This window comes from Lathyrus oleraceus, chromosome 4 (assembly GCF_024323335.1).
Source record: "Lathyrus oleraceus cultivar Zhongwan6 chromosome 4, CAAS_Psat_ZW6_1.0, whole genome shotgun sequence".
In the NCBI taxonomy this organism is placed as follows: domain Eukaryota; kingdom Viridiplantae; phylum Streptophyta; class Magnoliopsida; order Fabales; family Fabaceae; genus Lathyrus; species Lathyrus oleraceus.
The window spans coordinates 146,832,289-146,846,389 of NC_066582.1; positions in this window are offsets into that span (position 1 = coordinate 146,832,289).

Below are 14,101 nucleotides of genomic sequence, written 5' to 3' on the forward strand. Positions count from 1 at the left end.
CCCTGGAATGCCTTTGGCATATCCTAGGGAATCATCCTCTACTGTTATTGTACCTCAATACGCCTATATTGGGGCACCCTATGTCCCATTTGGAGTTCAGTATGGTCAGACTTCTAATCAGATAGTTAATCCTGGCTTAATGCACTCTGTTCATATGTTTCCACTAGTAGCTACTCCACATATTCATTCTTAGTTGCAAGTACCTTTGGTGCCTATGCCATACTACTCATTCCCACAGGGTGTTGCATCTCAATATCAACAACCTCCTCGGGCTCATATTCTGCAAAGTCAGCAAATTATGCCATGTAACCACCAAGAGCAGGGGTAGAGCAAACGTTATGATAAGAAACGTCCTTAGCATGATCAGATCCCTATGACATATGCTTAATTGCTACCTTACCTTGTCCACCAAGGACTCATTGTACCGAAGGGAATACCACTTGTTTTTTATCCATATGGCCTGAAGTATAACCCTAGTGTGCCTTGTGCATTCCATGCTAGATACATAGGACATTCCACAGAGGATTTTCTGGTTTTCAAGGCCAGGCTATAAGAGCTTATTGATAAGAAGATATTATCTTTCTCTGATGAAGGGTCTAATATGAGGACTGATGATGGTGAGTGCAGTCATCGATGAAGAATGCTCAGAATTGAGGTTGCATTTGTAGAAGAATAATAAGGCTAATCACACCAGTGATCATGTTATCTTTCAATCTTTTCATTTGTAATATTTTCTTACTTGTCAATGTATTGATCAATTGTGAACTTGTTTGTTTTGAATAATAATCATAATGAAATAAACATGTATGTTTTGATTAAATTCATTCGTGTTCACTCATACTTTATTTATCAGTATCAAATTGTTGCTCAAGCAAAATCAAAGGAGAATTATGCAAATAAAATGCACAAGATCACTATCTGTATGCTTTTGAATAAGACTATGCTGATGATGTAGGGAATTGTTCAAATCCCTAAACACCAGAGATATAAGGAAGTTAATCCCTAGTAAACCCCTTTGATCCTTGAAGTAAGAGTTTCTTTCTTCACATACATAAAACCCTTAATTGTAACTAGGGCAGGGTAGTCTTCAGTTAGTTTGAACTTGCGTTCAAAATTCAAAAGGAGAGTATCCCATCAAAGTGATCAATCGTACCATATCCCTCTCAAGAGGATGGAATCACAAATTTAGAATGGTTATCCCTTACCTATAAAAGGAATGAAACAATCATGACCCTTGCAACAAATCAAGCAAGCAAATGTCACAAGATTTGCTCCAATACGAAAAAAAGACGAGGAATAAAAAATCAAAAGCCCGCTAGGTCAAAAGCTTGAAAACAAGCGACTTAGGCAAAAGTTAGGGCATCCCGATGGACTACAATCCCAAAGGATCAGTCCAGGAAAAAATAAGGGAAAGTGAAAATAAAGCAAAAGAGAGGATCAATAACAAATTCCTCAGCAAGAACAAATCTGCGTGGTTGCAAACAAAAGCATAAGGTGAGTGACTATCACTCCAAACTCTCATGTGTTTACACAACCATCATTGTAACTGTTCAAAATCCTTTTTTGAAAGATGAACGCTTGTTTCAATCTAACTGAACGTAGGACCAAAGAACATCACAGATAACGGGTGGGTTAGAATAGGTTTTGATCCTTATGTCCTTTCTTTCTAAAACCGTGAACCAGGTCACGTTACAACCCTCAAAAGACCTAATTGAAGCAGAGTTTGTTTTGAAAGTATACTATGGTAAGGTCGCGTCATAGTTAACTCCTAAATATTTGCTTGTCATTTGTATTGATATTGATATGGCATTCTATTTGGTGATTCATTCACTATATGTCATAATCTTAGTCAACATACTTGAGTTTCAAAACACTTGCGTGAGCATGCCATTACAATTATCATTTTCAAGATAAGCATTTTTACCTGCAAGTGGGCACTTGACATCAAGAGAGTTTACACAATGGGAAGGTTGACCATTTCTTCTGATATCCCAAGGCACATATCTCTTTATAATATAATCAATATGAGGCAACCACGTCGAGATTCAACAAATATCTCTGAATCATCAAGACATGGGCAAAGTTACTTCAAGGCTCATATCAGGGCAGGTCACTCTAAGAGCACGAGGAGTCAATCACTCCCAAAATGGTTAATCAAGAGGATACAATTTCAAGACGTTGAGGCAAGACAATTTGAGATCTTTAGATGATAAGATTACTTTGTAGCTTGTAACTAGGGAAATATGCAGATACTCAACAAATTGGGGTAGAAGCAGGCTAAGCATGTACAAGCTCTTTCCAGGTTTCATACATAGTTTAGAGATGTGGCAACAACTGTTGATCTTGAAGTAGGTGTCGGAGAATCACGTCGGTATGACCTTATCCTAGCCCAAAATTCCCACCGCCCGCAACATGAACATTCGCTGTAACCATTACGCAAATCATTGCCATGCATAAATCACGTCATTTCACTCATGCACATCATCCATATAACATACCATGAAACCTTGCACGAGAAATGCCAAAAGTGAAATTCTTATTGGCATGTCAAAAGTCCAGTTCTTATTGGCACACCCAAGTCCCAATCCTTGCTTGGCAAATCACAAAACTCAACTTTACTTGCATCATGCATACAGTAATCTTCATTGCATTAACATTGCATCTCTAAAAATGCGTGGCATATTCATTAAGATGGAATACTACGCCAAAATATATGTATAATATATCATACATCACATATGGCATACATGTCATGTTTCTCTTTTTTAGTTGGCGTGTTTCTCCACATAATTGTTTTAAGCCAATCCCAGCAGGTGAACCTATAAAAGTCAAATTGCTATTCTAACATTCCATGTGACCGTTCTCAATTGGAAAATTTTCGGATACTTTGGTATTTAATCCTCTTCCACCTTGAATACCCAAAAATCTCTCACGATTCACGCATTCAGGTTTAAGAAGATTAAATAGGGGTACTTGTCATACCCCAAAATTTTCCCTTCCATTTTCATTTTTCATCCTACTTTTGGTTTAAGATTCATCTGCACAATTTCATACTAACTACATGTGTATCTTACATTCATATTGACATTTACAAACATACTGTAACACCTCAAAATTTGCCCTCCTCTTCTTGGGATTAGTGTAGCATATTGCATTTCATATTTTAGGACATTAGGCATTGCATCTTTGCATATCATGTGAATAATTAGAAGGTCATCCTCTAAGGTCTTCTCAGAAGATAGAGAGGTTAAGAGATTCATGCCTGAGGGTCTTATTGAATTGATGATCAATCATATGAGGGTTGCTCTTCAATTAGGGTTTTATTGGCTCCTCAAGGGTTGAGCATTATCCTGCTTGCATGAATATATCACCATCATCATGGTTTTATCATCACCAAGGGGTTCATTATTCATGATCATGTTCCTTGGGATTAGGGTTTTGACCTCTGGTCAACCCTAATCAATGGTATTCTTTCAACCAGGGATTTTCAAGGTGATGAGGTCTTTCTTGAGAAGGAGATCATCATATGATGTTATTGAGCTTGTACAAGCTAGGGTTTCATTTTGGAGCCATTTCATCAAGTGGTTGAGGCTCAAAGTCATCTATGCATGTTCAAGCCATCTAGGGCCCATAAAAAGTCAACTGCAAGTCAACTGAGGGCTAGGAGGGGGAGAAATGAGTTTCAACATCTCATTCATGTTCAAAAGAGGCTTATTCATCATTTAAAATGCATATCTTGAAGAATTTGAAGTCAGATCAAAAGTTTCCAAAAATGGAAAGTGACTTGTAATTTCAAGTTTCCAAAAATGGCAAGTTTTTGGACCAACTTCACCTTGACTTTCCAACATCAAAGAAGCTTCAAATGAATTTTTTCCCAACATGAAAGTTGAAGATCTTTCTCTCCCATTTCCAAAAAGTCCAAGATCATGAACATCTGATGAATGGTTGAGGAGATATGATCCAATCATTGCCAAGTGTGCATGGAACTTCAAAAGGCCATATCTTTTGAACCAAGACTCCAATTTGAGTGCTCCTTTTTGCATAATTCTTCTCATGACTCATATTTTCACAAATACATCATTACATGGCATGAAATTCATTCACACAACCATTTTCTCATGCATGCTATTTTTAAAGGGAAATTGCCAAAACCAAAATTGGTTGATCACATGAATATAATTCCAATTCCAATGTGTGCATGGGCTGATTTTGAGTGAATTTGGGCCCTCGTTGTGCACTGTTCACGTAGCCATTCCATGCATGAGGTGAAAATGGCAATTTGTGAATACACCTTATATCTTCATAATCTCAATTAACCATGGCTTAAAATTAATCTCAGATTAATTAACAGAGGGTATAAAAGCTTAATGATAACTGCATTGCTCAGAACAGAGGATTCTAGATCTAGAATTTGAGCTTTCATCCAAAATTTCTCTCACAAAAAACTTCAAAGTTTTCCACATAAACACCATTTTTCTTGGTAGATTGTTGATGCTGGTGAAGTTTAGAGCCAGAATCAATCGTTACTTTGTCCAATTCATGCCAAAATCATGCATGCTCAAAGCTTGAAGATGGAGATGAATCTTGAAGATTGAGCTCGATTGAGTTGGTTTTAGCTGCAATATTTCACATCAAGCTTCAAGATACTAGTTGAGAAGAATATCTGGAGCTAGAGAGGGTTGTAGCACGCGTTTTCATTACACTGTTCTTCAAGAAGGTGAAATTTCGATCTCCATTATTTTCCAATCTATGTACATAGATGTGTAGAACTCTTTGCTGATAAATCTGATGGAAATTTCATGTGAATTAGTGCATTATTGAGTGAGATATGTGTGATTGAAGTTTGATGCATCAATTTTATTTTGCTCGATCTGCATTTGTTGTGATGATTTAGCATGAATTGACAATGGATTATTGATGTACGTTGCATGAGTTTGATTTGGTATAACTTTTGATGAATTCTGGAAAGTTGGCTTGAAGCTCATACTGTTCATCATCGTCTTCGCGAGGAAGACGATGTTTTCCAGCTTAGCGACGGCCTAGCGTCCACCTTGCGTCCACTCTGGTTCGCTAGGGTTTCGTGTGAAACGACCGCGTTTCATGTGGCGCGCGCTTCATTTCAAATTTGTACCGACTTCAATTCCTGGCGCCACCAATTTTTCAAACTAATGCTTCATTTTACATTTCCCTCCTTATTCTCCATGTACTTGTTCATTTTGATTTCAAATTTTTCTTCCAACTTTGGAAATTCATAACAATTTGAAAAATGCTCCAAATAATTCCTGGTTTTTTGCCACTTGATCCTTGGAATGTCTAGAATTGTTTGGTGTTGAATTCTGAAGTTGTGCATGGCTGGATTTTGAATTGTGTTAGAATATGTGAACATGTGTACATTTGTGACCTTGCTCCATTCATCTTATCATGAAATGCTTGATATTGATCCAAATGCCATGAAATTTTACATGATTGTCCCTAACATGTTAATGGATGGTTGAGGCTTGGTTTGGTATTTTTCTCATTTGCCATTTCTGTTTTATACACATGTTTGCATGGTGTGACAATTTGTGTCACACATTTGGTTGATCAACTTGTGCAATTTCATTTCCATATCAAATGACCTCTGTTGATTCTGATTTTTTGTATGATGATTGTATTGGATGTGTTGTATGCTCATGATTTTTTCCAGAATTCTTTGAATCATTTCTGTTTTGATTTGGAATTTTCATTCTCAATGTCCATTTGAATGCTTTGAAATTGTCTTTGACTTCTCTTGCACATGAAATGCCTTTTCTTGATGATTTTGTTTTGGTCCTTTTTAGGACATGTTAATATGTGTTTGAAGTTGCTTTGTGTTGAAAATTAGCTCCTGTTTTGAATTTTTTCTTCACCTTTGACACTAGGCCTTGACCTAGTGGTTTGTACTTACATGTGAGCTTTGAATTTCAGGACCAAGCACCTAATCTCCATGGTTGACGTTGCTTCATCATTTGAATGTTGATATTTGCTATTGATTGCTAACATTTGGTTGTTTTGTAGGTTGATGATAATTCACTTGAGTTTGCCTTATGGCTTATATGTTGTACATTGGGATTGTCTGTTTGTTGTTGATTGTTGTCTGTTTGTTTGAATACTGTACTGATTTGTTTAGTTGTTTACACAGGTGCCTAAGTTGCTTTAAGTTCATTTGAACTTTGCTTTGCTTGTGGTTGGCATACCACTTAGGTAACTTCCTTAACTTCATGTAGTCTGGAAGACCTGTCATGTTATTTTGGCAGGCACCTGTCTGAAGCCCTCCTTAAGAGACCATGTTTTTGCTTGTTTACCTTTGTGCCATGTACATCTAAAGACCTCCTAAGTGAAGAGGCATTAGCAGATAAAAGGGTTGTGCAATCCATCCCCTGCTACTCAGTTGTGTCATTCATCTTGCTCACACCCTATGTTGATGCACTTTGAATAAAAGCCCAAAATCTTGTTGTGTCAAGTCATGTGGAATAGAGTCCCACATTCTGGACTCCCACACATTCTTTGATTCAAGCTCACCCAGGCCTGGGTTAAGAGCTATGAGGCATAACCCTCATCTCCATTTCATCTGCTCACCCTAACTCTCAATGTTAGAGGTTAAGAGCCTGACTACCCATTCTAGTATTTGGCTTGTTTGTCAAGGTCGATATGACCCCTTGACTAAAGCCTAACCTTGCTTGAGCCCCCTTGGTTGTGTATAGTGTGTGCTATTTGCTTTTGATGTTTATCTGCTTAGCTTCTCATCTCCTTTCTGTAGGAGTCGTATGATCAACTTTTGAGGAAGTTGACGTACGTAGAGATAGACTTGAGTTGACTCACTGCCTGTGTGAGTCAAGCTATTGTTAGAAACCTCAACCTAGGACTATTATGGATTACATGATAACTATTAGGCTCGAGTCAGTCTCCCTTTTAGTTTGTCATTTCCCAGTCTCTGGTTAGGATATAAATTTCTCCCCTGTTCAGGGGAACTACGTTGCCCTGATCCTCATACCAGATGAGGTACGTAGGCAGGAGATCGTGCGAGATCTCTCCGGGCACCCTTTTCGTTTTTTGCGTGTGTTTTGCTTGACAGCTATTAGGTCCGAGTTCCCGACTCCCTTCTAGTCTGTGTGTTCGCCCTTTTTCTTTTTTTAACCCTCTTGTTTGTGTGGAGTCTGATGTAAGCCCAGCGATTGGCATTCGGTTTCCTTGTTTGTTTGTTGTGTGCTTGGAGTCTGACATAAGTCCAGCGATTGGCAGTCGGTTTCCTGTGGGTTGTGTGTGTGGAGTCTGATGTAAGTCCAGCGATTGGCATTCGGTTTCCTTGTTTGTGTTTGTTGTTTGGAGTCGGACATAAGACCAACCATTGGCAGTCCGTTTCCAGTTGTGTGTTTGCCCTGATGTCTCAGCGTCTTTGTGTGCATTTTGTTTTGGCGTGCGTTAGCCGAACTACGGTAGCTCTGATTCTCATTCCAAATGAGATACGTAGGCATAGGATGCGACATCCTAGCGAGCCCGTTCCCCTCTTCTTCCATCTTTGTCTTATTCCAGTGTGTGTACATTCTTTTGAGCAGTGTTTAACAACCTTATTCTATTCTTCTGAGCGTGGATCCCGTCGAGTACGACGGACATAAGGGGGTGCTAATACCTTCCCCTTGCGTAACCGACTCCCGATCCTTGTAATCTTCGGTCGTAAGACCATTCCCTTTCCAGGTTTACTTCGAGCGTTTCCTTTCCCTCTTTTGGGATAAATAACGCACGGTGGCGGCTCTGTTTGTTTTGCTTTTTCCCGTCGGTCGTTTTTCGCGTCGCGACAGCTGGCGACTCTGCTGGGGAAATAGAGAAGTTGACCTCTTGCTGGTCCATCTTCCCTAAGCGAGTCGATCCTAGCGCTCTTTAGGGTAGTTTTGGTTGCTTTTGCTGCTTTATTTATTGCATTTATGATTATTATATTGTGATTATTTGCATATATGTTTGCATGCATCATATTATCATTGTGCTGGACTCTGTACAGGTTGGTTCCTCTGATTTAGGGTGGGTGTTCTGAGTGGGGCTAAAACCCAGGCCCGAGTATACACCTAGGATTAGCGTGGTCTCATGTTGCCTTTCATGTTAGGTCATCATGTTTTTGGCGACGTGACATACCACAAGCCGGACGAGGTTCTTTGAGAGAGCTCTTCCTCTGTGGAGTATCCACTTTGGTTGAGTCACCTCATCTGAGCTGTTGACTTCGGTGACCGTTCTTTCTCGGATCTTTGGTTTAGACGATCTTAAGAGAGCTGCAACGGTACACCCGAAAGGGCAAACCCGTTGAGTATCTTTTCCTGATTGTCGAGACCATTATCCGCCTTAGGATGACCTTGTTAGAATTCACCTGTGAGGGGAGGGTTGATTCTTACAGATGCATGTTATGATGGTGATGTTCTGATGGTGACTTTGATGGTGACTCTGGTTCAGTTGGATCATGGATATTTATTTCTGAGACGCCGGAGTTCTGTCCGTGGTATTTATCAGTGGGGATCCGTTTATTTCAGGATTCCCTGGGTCGATTCAGATGATGTTGTGGTTATCCGTTCAGTGGTTTTCTGGTGATGATGGTGGTATATCCTCCGTTCCGTTTATTTCAGAACTCCGAGTTGGATTTATGGTTACTGATTCCCTCAGATGGTTTGTGATCAGTTCAGAGGCCGTAACTCAGTGCAGTGAATGTTCAGATGACTTGGAGGATGGCACAGTGCATTGCATTCATACATCAGTATCATTCACATTTTGCATTCATCCGCATCCAACCCATGTCTATCCGTACTCAGGGTCCATTTTTGATTGAGATCCTGGTTGAGAGACATCCAGATGTCAGAATGTTTGTCAAATTATTATCCGTCTCGATGAAGCCAGGATCGAAGGACAGAATGTTCCTCATACGGATAGACATTGCATTCATGCGTGAGTCATAATAACATGTCTTCTGTTTTGCAGGTGTCAGTATCTAACGTGTTTGGTTTACTCAGGAATCATTCCTCGCACACGCCGAATCATTCCCTTGCACGTAGCTCGTCCGCACAGATACCCTACCAGGCGCAATAGATCCAAACTGATGGATACATCCAACGCCGACATTCTCGAATTGAAAGAGATGATGATGGAGTTGTTCAATGTCGTGCAAGGGCTCGCCTTGGGGCAAAAAAAAGCAATTGCTGAGAGGTTGGAGAGGATTGAAAGCCGGTTGGGAATGGAGAAAATTCAGGGAAACGCTCAGTCATCCGAAGTAAAGAAGCCCTTTGGAAATGGTCAGCGCAAGAACGAGGGTGACACAAGTGTTGTGTATGCCCAAAGGGGACACGGTAGGGGTCATTACTACCAGCATACTACTGCGGTAATGATTCCTATTGGTAATCAGTCTGTGTGACGACAACAGCAGCCCCCTCAACAGAGAGCACAGAGAGCTGGGTGCCAAGTGAGAGGAAAGGGGATTGATCGTCAATTTGATAGGCCACCCATGACGTATGCTCTTCTGTTGAAGAAGTTGAAGGATCTCGGGATGGTACAGTTGAGGACGTTAGCTCCGTTGAGACCAGATCAGAGGCCCGTAAACTATGATGAGAATGCCAGGTGTGAGTTCCATTCTGGTGCATCCGGGCATAACATTGAGGGTTACAGAGCTTTTAAGCATGTCGTTCAAGACTTGGTGGATTCCAAAGCCATCAATTTTACATTATCACTGAATGTTAATGCCAATCCCATGTCGGCACATGGTCAGGTGATGGTGGGTGTAATCGCTGAAGATTCAGATCGCATCTGTGCGGTGGGTGAAGAGAATGACAGTGACTGTGAACTTGACTCGTAGATAAAACCGTGCGTACCAGGGAAGGAGGTCCAGAACTGGAAGGCCGAAAAGATCATCACTGTCACTCTACGGGAAGAGTAATATTTATGTTTTTCAATTCTGTCTGCATGAAAGCCATACGTTTTGCCCGAAACGTAATGGTCCATTGTAAGGGCCACCTCATGTGTTTCATTGTGCAACATTTTGCATCATTAATAAATGGATGTTTTTTGTATAAAAAGCGGCGTTCCCTGTTTTTCATTTATTTTTACAGTTTAAACAAAAATAAAAATGGCAATGTTTATTTTCATTTTTCCTTCCTTTTGATTGGCTTCGTTCCGACTGTTGTATTCTCCGGATCTCATTGATAACAATTCGGTTACACCTTTGTATGACTTCGACAATCCGATCTATCATGTTGAAGATGAAGGCGAAGAAGATTGTGAACTGCTGGAGGAATTAGCCAGGTTGTTGAAACCGGAGGAGAAGGTGATTCGACCGCATGAGGAACGAGTTGAGCTCGTTAGCCTGTGTACCGAGGAGGTCAGAAAGGAAGTGAAATTTGGGGCCGCTTGGAAGGTAAGTTCCAGTGCTGTAAAGGATGGAAAAGTGAGAATGTGTGTGGACTACCGGGATTTGAACAGAGCTAGCCCGAAGGATGACTTCCCATACATCGATGTGTTGGTAGATGATGTAGCTCAATTCTCGGTGTTTTCCTTCATGGATGGCTTTTCTGGCTATAATCAAATTAAAATGTCGCCAGATGATATGGAGAAAACAACGTTCATCACACCGTGGGGCACTTTCTGCTATAAGGTGATGCCATTCGGTCTCAAGAACGCCGGTGCTACCTATCAGAGGGTCATGGTGACTTTGTTTCATGATATGATTCATCATGAGATTGAAGGCTATGTTGATGACATGATAGCAAAGTCCCAAACAGGAGAGGGGCATCCGGTAGACCGGGGCAAGATGTTTGACTGGTTGAGACAATTCAAACGGAGGTTGAATTCAAATAAGTGCACTTTCGGAGTGCGGTCTGGTAAGTTGCTGAGGCTTATTGTGAATGAAAGAGGAATCGAGGTTGATCCTGCTAAAAAAAAAAGAGAAAGAAAGAAAGAAAAAGCAATACCAGAAATGCCTGAACCGAGAACAGAAAAAAGAGGTTCGTGGTTTCTTAGATAGATTGAGCTGCATTTCACAGTTCATATCTCATCTAACAGCCACGTGTGAATCCAGATTCAAGTTGTTGAAAAAAGAAAGATCAAACTGTCAGGTGGATAATGATTGCCAAGGGGCATTGAAAAATAAAAGAATATTTGCAGGAACCTCCTATTCTGATGCCTCCTGTGGAGGGACGACCAATAACTCTGTACTTGACAGCCCTCGAGGGATCTATGGGGTGTGTACTAGGGCAGCATGACGAGTCTGGTCGAAAAGAGCGTGCAATTTACCTTAGCAAAAAGTTTACCGACTGTGAAACAATATATTCACTGCTCGAGAAAATTTGTTGTACTTTGGCATAGGCTGCTCGCCGACTAAGACAGTATATGCTGGTTCATACCACTTTATGGATTTCCAAGATGGATCCGATCAGGTATGCATTTGAGAAGCCAGCATGAGAAGCCAGCATTGACCGGACGGGTTGCGAGAGGGCAAATGATTTTGATGGAATATGATATTCAGTACACCTCTCAAAAAGCAATAAGGGGGAGCGTACTATCTGAGTACCTCGCCCAGTAACCCATTGAAGATTATCAACTGATGAAGTTTGAATTCCCTGATGAGGACATCGAGGTTCTCAAATCGAAAGATTGTGAGGAACCAATCCCGGAGGAGGGGCCTGACCCTGAATCCGAGCGGATTCTGATGTCTGATGGGGCCGTTAATGAGAATGGAAACAGAGTTGGTGTTGCTTTGGTTACGCCAAAGGGATCCCGCGTTCCTTTTGCTGCCCGACTAGCATTTGAATGCACCAACAACAGCGTGGCTGAACACGAAGTTTGTATCCCGGGTATCGAACCTCGGTGTGTACATACTGGGGCAAAGCCTTTCCCACTCGTATAGGATGGAAACCGTGCTACCGGGTGAGGTTCAAATTCCCTCTTTGAGAGTCCTGATGGACGTGAAATTGTAAGAGGCGGAATGGGTAAGGACTCGGTACGAAGAGTTGAGCCTGATTGAGGAAAAGAGGCTGGCAACCGTTTGTCGTGGGCAGTTGTACCCAGCGAATGAAGCGTGCTTTTGACCGAAAGGTGCGACCTCGGGTATATCATGTGGGAGATGTGGTGTTGAAAATGATCTTTCCTCCTCAGAACGATCGTAGGGGCAAGTGGACACCCAATCATGAATGCTCATTCGTGGTCAAGAAGGTTTTCTCTAGCAGAGCCTTGTTGTTGACGACCATGGATGGTGAGGACTTTCCATCCCTTGTGAATGCGGACGCAGTTAAAAAATACTTCGTATAAGAGACCCGCTGGACGAAAAGAATAAAATAGTCCAATGGGCATCCCGGCGAACAAAAAAAAATGAAAAAAGGTTCGGGCAAAAATTAGGGATAAAAAGAAAAAACTGTACACCCGGCAAGTCAAAAACCCCCACAAGGGCGGCTTGGGCAAAAAAGGGTATCCCGGTGGACTGAAAACCCGAAAGGGCGGTCCAGGCAAAAGAGGGATTGAAACGAACAACTGCGTCTAGCATGATCGTTTGTATCTTTGGTTAAGACACGTGGATAATCCCCGACAGGGATCAGTCGGAAGCGTCTTGTTCAGAAGGCAAAAAGCACGGAGAGTCTTGAGGACATATGGGGTGTAACCGAGTTGGAACTCGATGAGATCACGGTTTCACATTGCCATTAGGATAGATTTTCCTTTTGTGCACAATTACCTCTTTTCAGGAATTGCTTCCTGTGTATTGCTCGGTTTAAGCCACACTTTTTCAATCAGTAAAATGCATATTCAGTCAAATAATTTTGTTTTTGTTTTCATTACCGCTTTGATTGCAAAAACATCCAGTTATTTTTGATAAAGAATCTTTGCATTTTGAGACATGGAGATCCCTTCCAATGCATGTTTATAAGATTGAAAGCCTGAAATCTTATTCGGAAGGTTGAGTGACCCAAGTGTTGAAATTTTGGCACGCCTGGGGCACATTTTTATCTAACAATCTATTTTGCAGGTGCTGTTAGATATTTTCACTCGCTTGCAGGTTGTGATGTGAAGCCTGTTGACAAAAGATCCCCGTGGAGTTCAATCAGGGACGAATGAATTGAAGAGTAGTGAAAAGACGGCGAAGGATGACGACGATCCTGGAGGATTAATCAAGAAGACTCTTCAAAGTCTGAAGAATTGGAAAGTTGATGCTAATCTAAGGAGTTAGATCTCCGTAGAGTACGGAGAAGTCGAGAATACAAGGTGATGAATCAGAAAAGTCCAGACGAGTCGGGGAGCTCTCAAAAGTGGAAAGCTGATACTGGAGTTAGACGGTGAATACCATGGTTCGACGAGTCGACGGGTGGTCTGCGCCAGACTTTCCCTATTTCCCCAAGCAGAGTTGGGATTGTTACCTCCCCAACAAATTCAAGGTCTGTGACTTCCCTAGCAGGGTCGGGATGGTTATCTTCACAGCAGGTTTGCGATCGGTGTTTCCTCAGCAGCCAGGCCTGAAGGTTGCTATTTCCCCAGCGGAGGTGTCTGTTAGTAGTTGTTTCCCCTAGCATGGCGGAGCTTGTTAAGTTCCCCAGCCAGTCGAATATTGTTGTTTTCCCCGCAGAGCGCGTTGGTGGTTTCTTCCCTAGCGAAATCCCCAAGCGGATCGGGTGCAGTGGAGGTCATCCCTGGTGAGGGTGGTCCTTTCCCCAGCAGGGTGGAGATTAGAGCGTTAGCAAGTTCCTCAGTAGAGTGCCTCGAGCTCCCCAGAATAGTCCCTTGAGGGGATACTTTTTATGCATTCATCATTTAGATAAGCATAGCATATTGCATACCTAATTGTGTAGCATTTCCATAGTTATGGAGCATTACGCTGAAAAAAAATCATGCATCAGCATTGCAAGCATAAGCTAGTCTCAAGTCGTGGTTACCATTTGAGAATCGGTTTATTTGGTTGGAAGATCAGCCTCAGCATTGCAAGCATCAGATAGCCTCAAGCCGTGGTTACCGTTTGAGAAGTGGGTTCGCCAGTAGGTGAAGATGCTACTCAAGCCGTGGTTACCGTTTGAGGTTTGGTTTCGCTGGAAGTTGGAAGATGTTACTCTAAGGAGTTTAGCATCATGACGTTGGG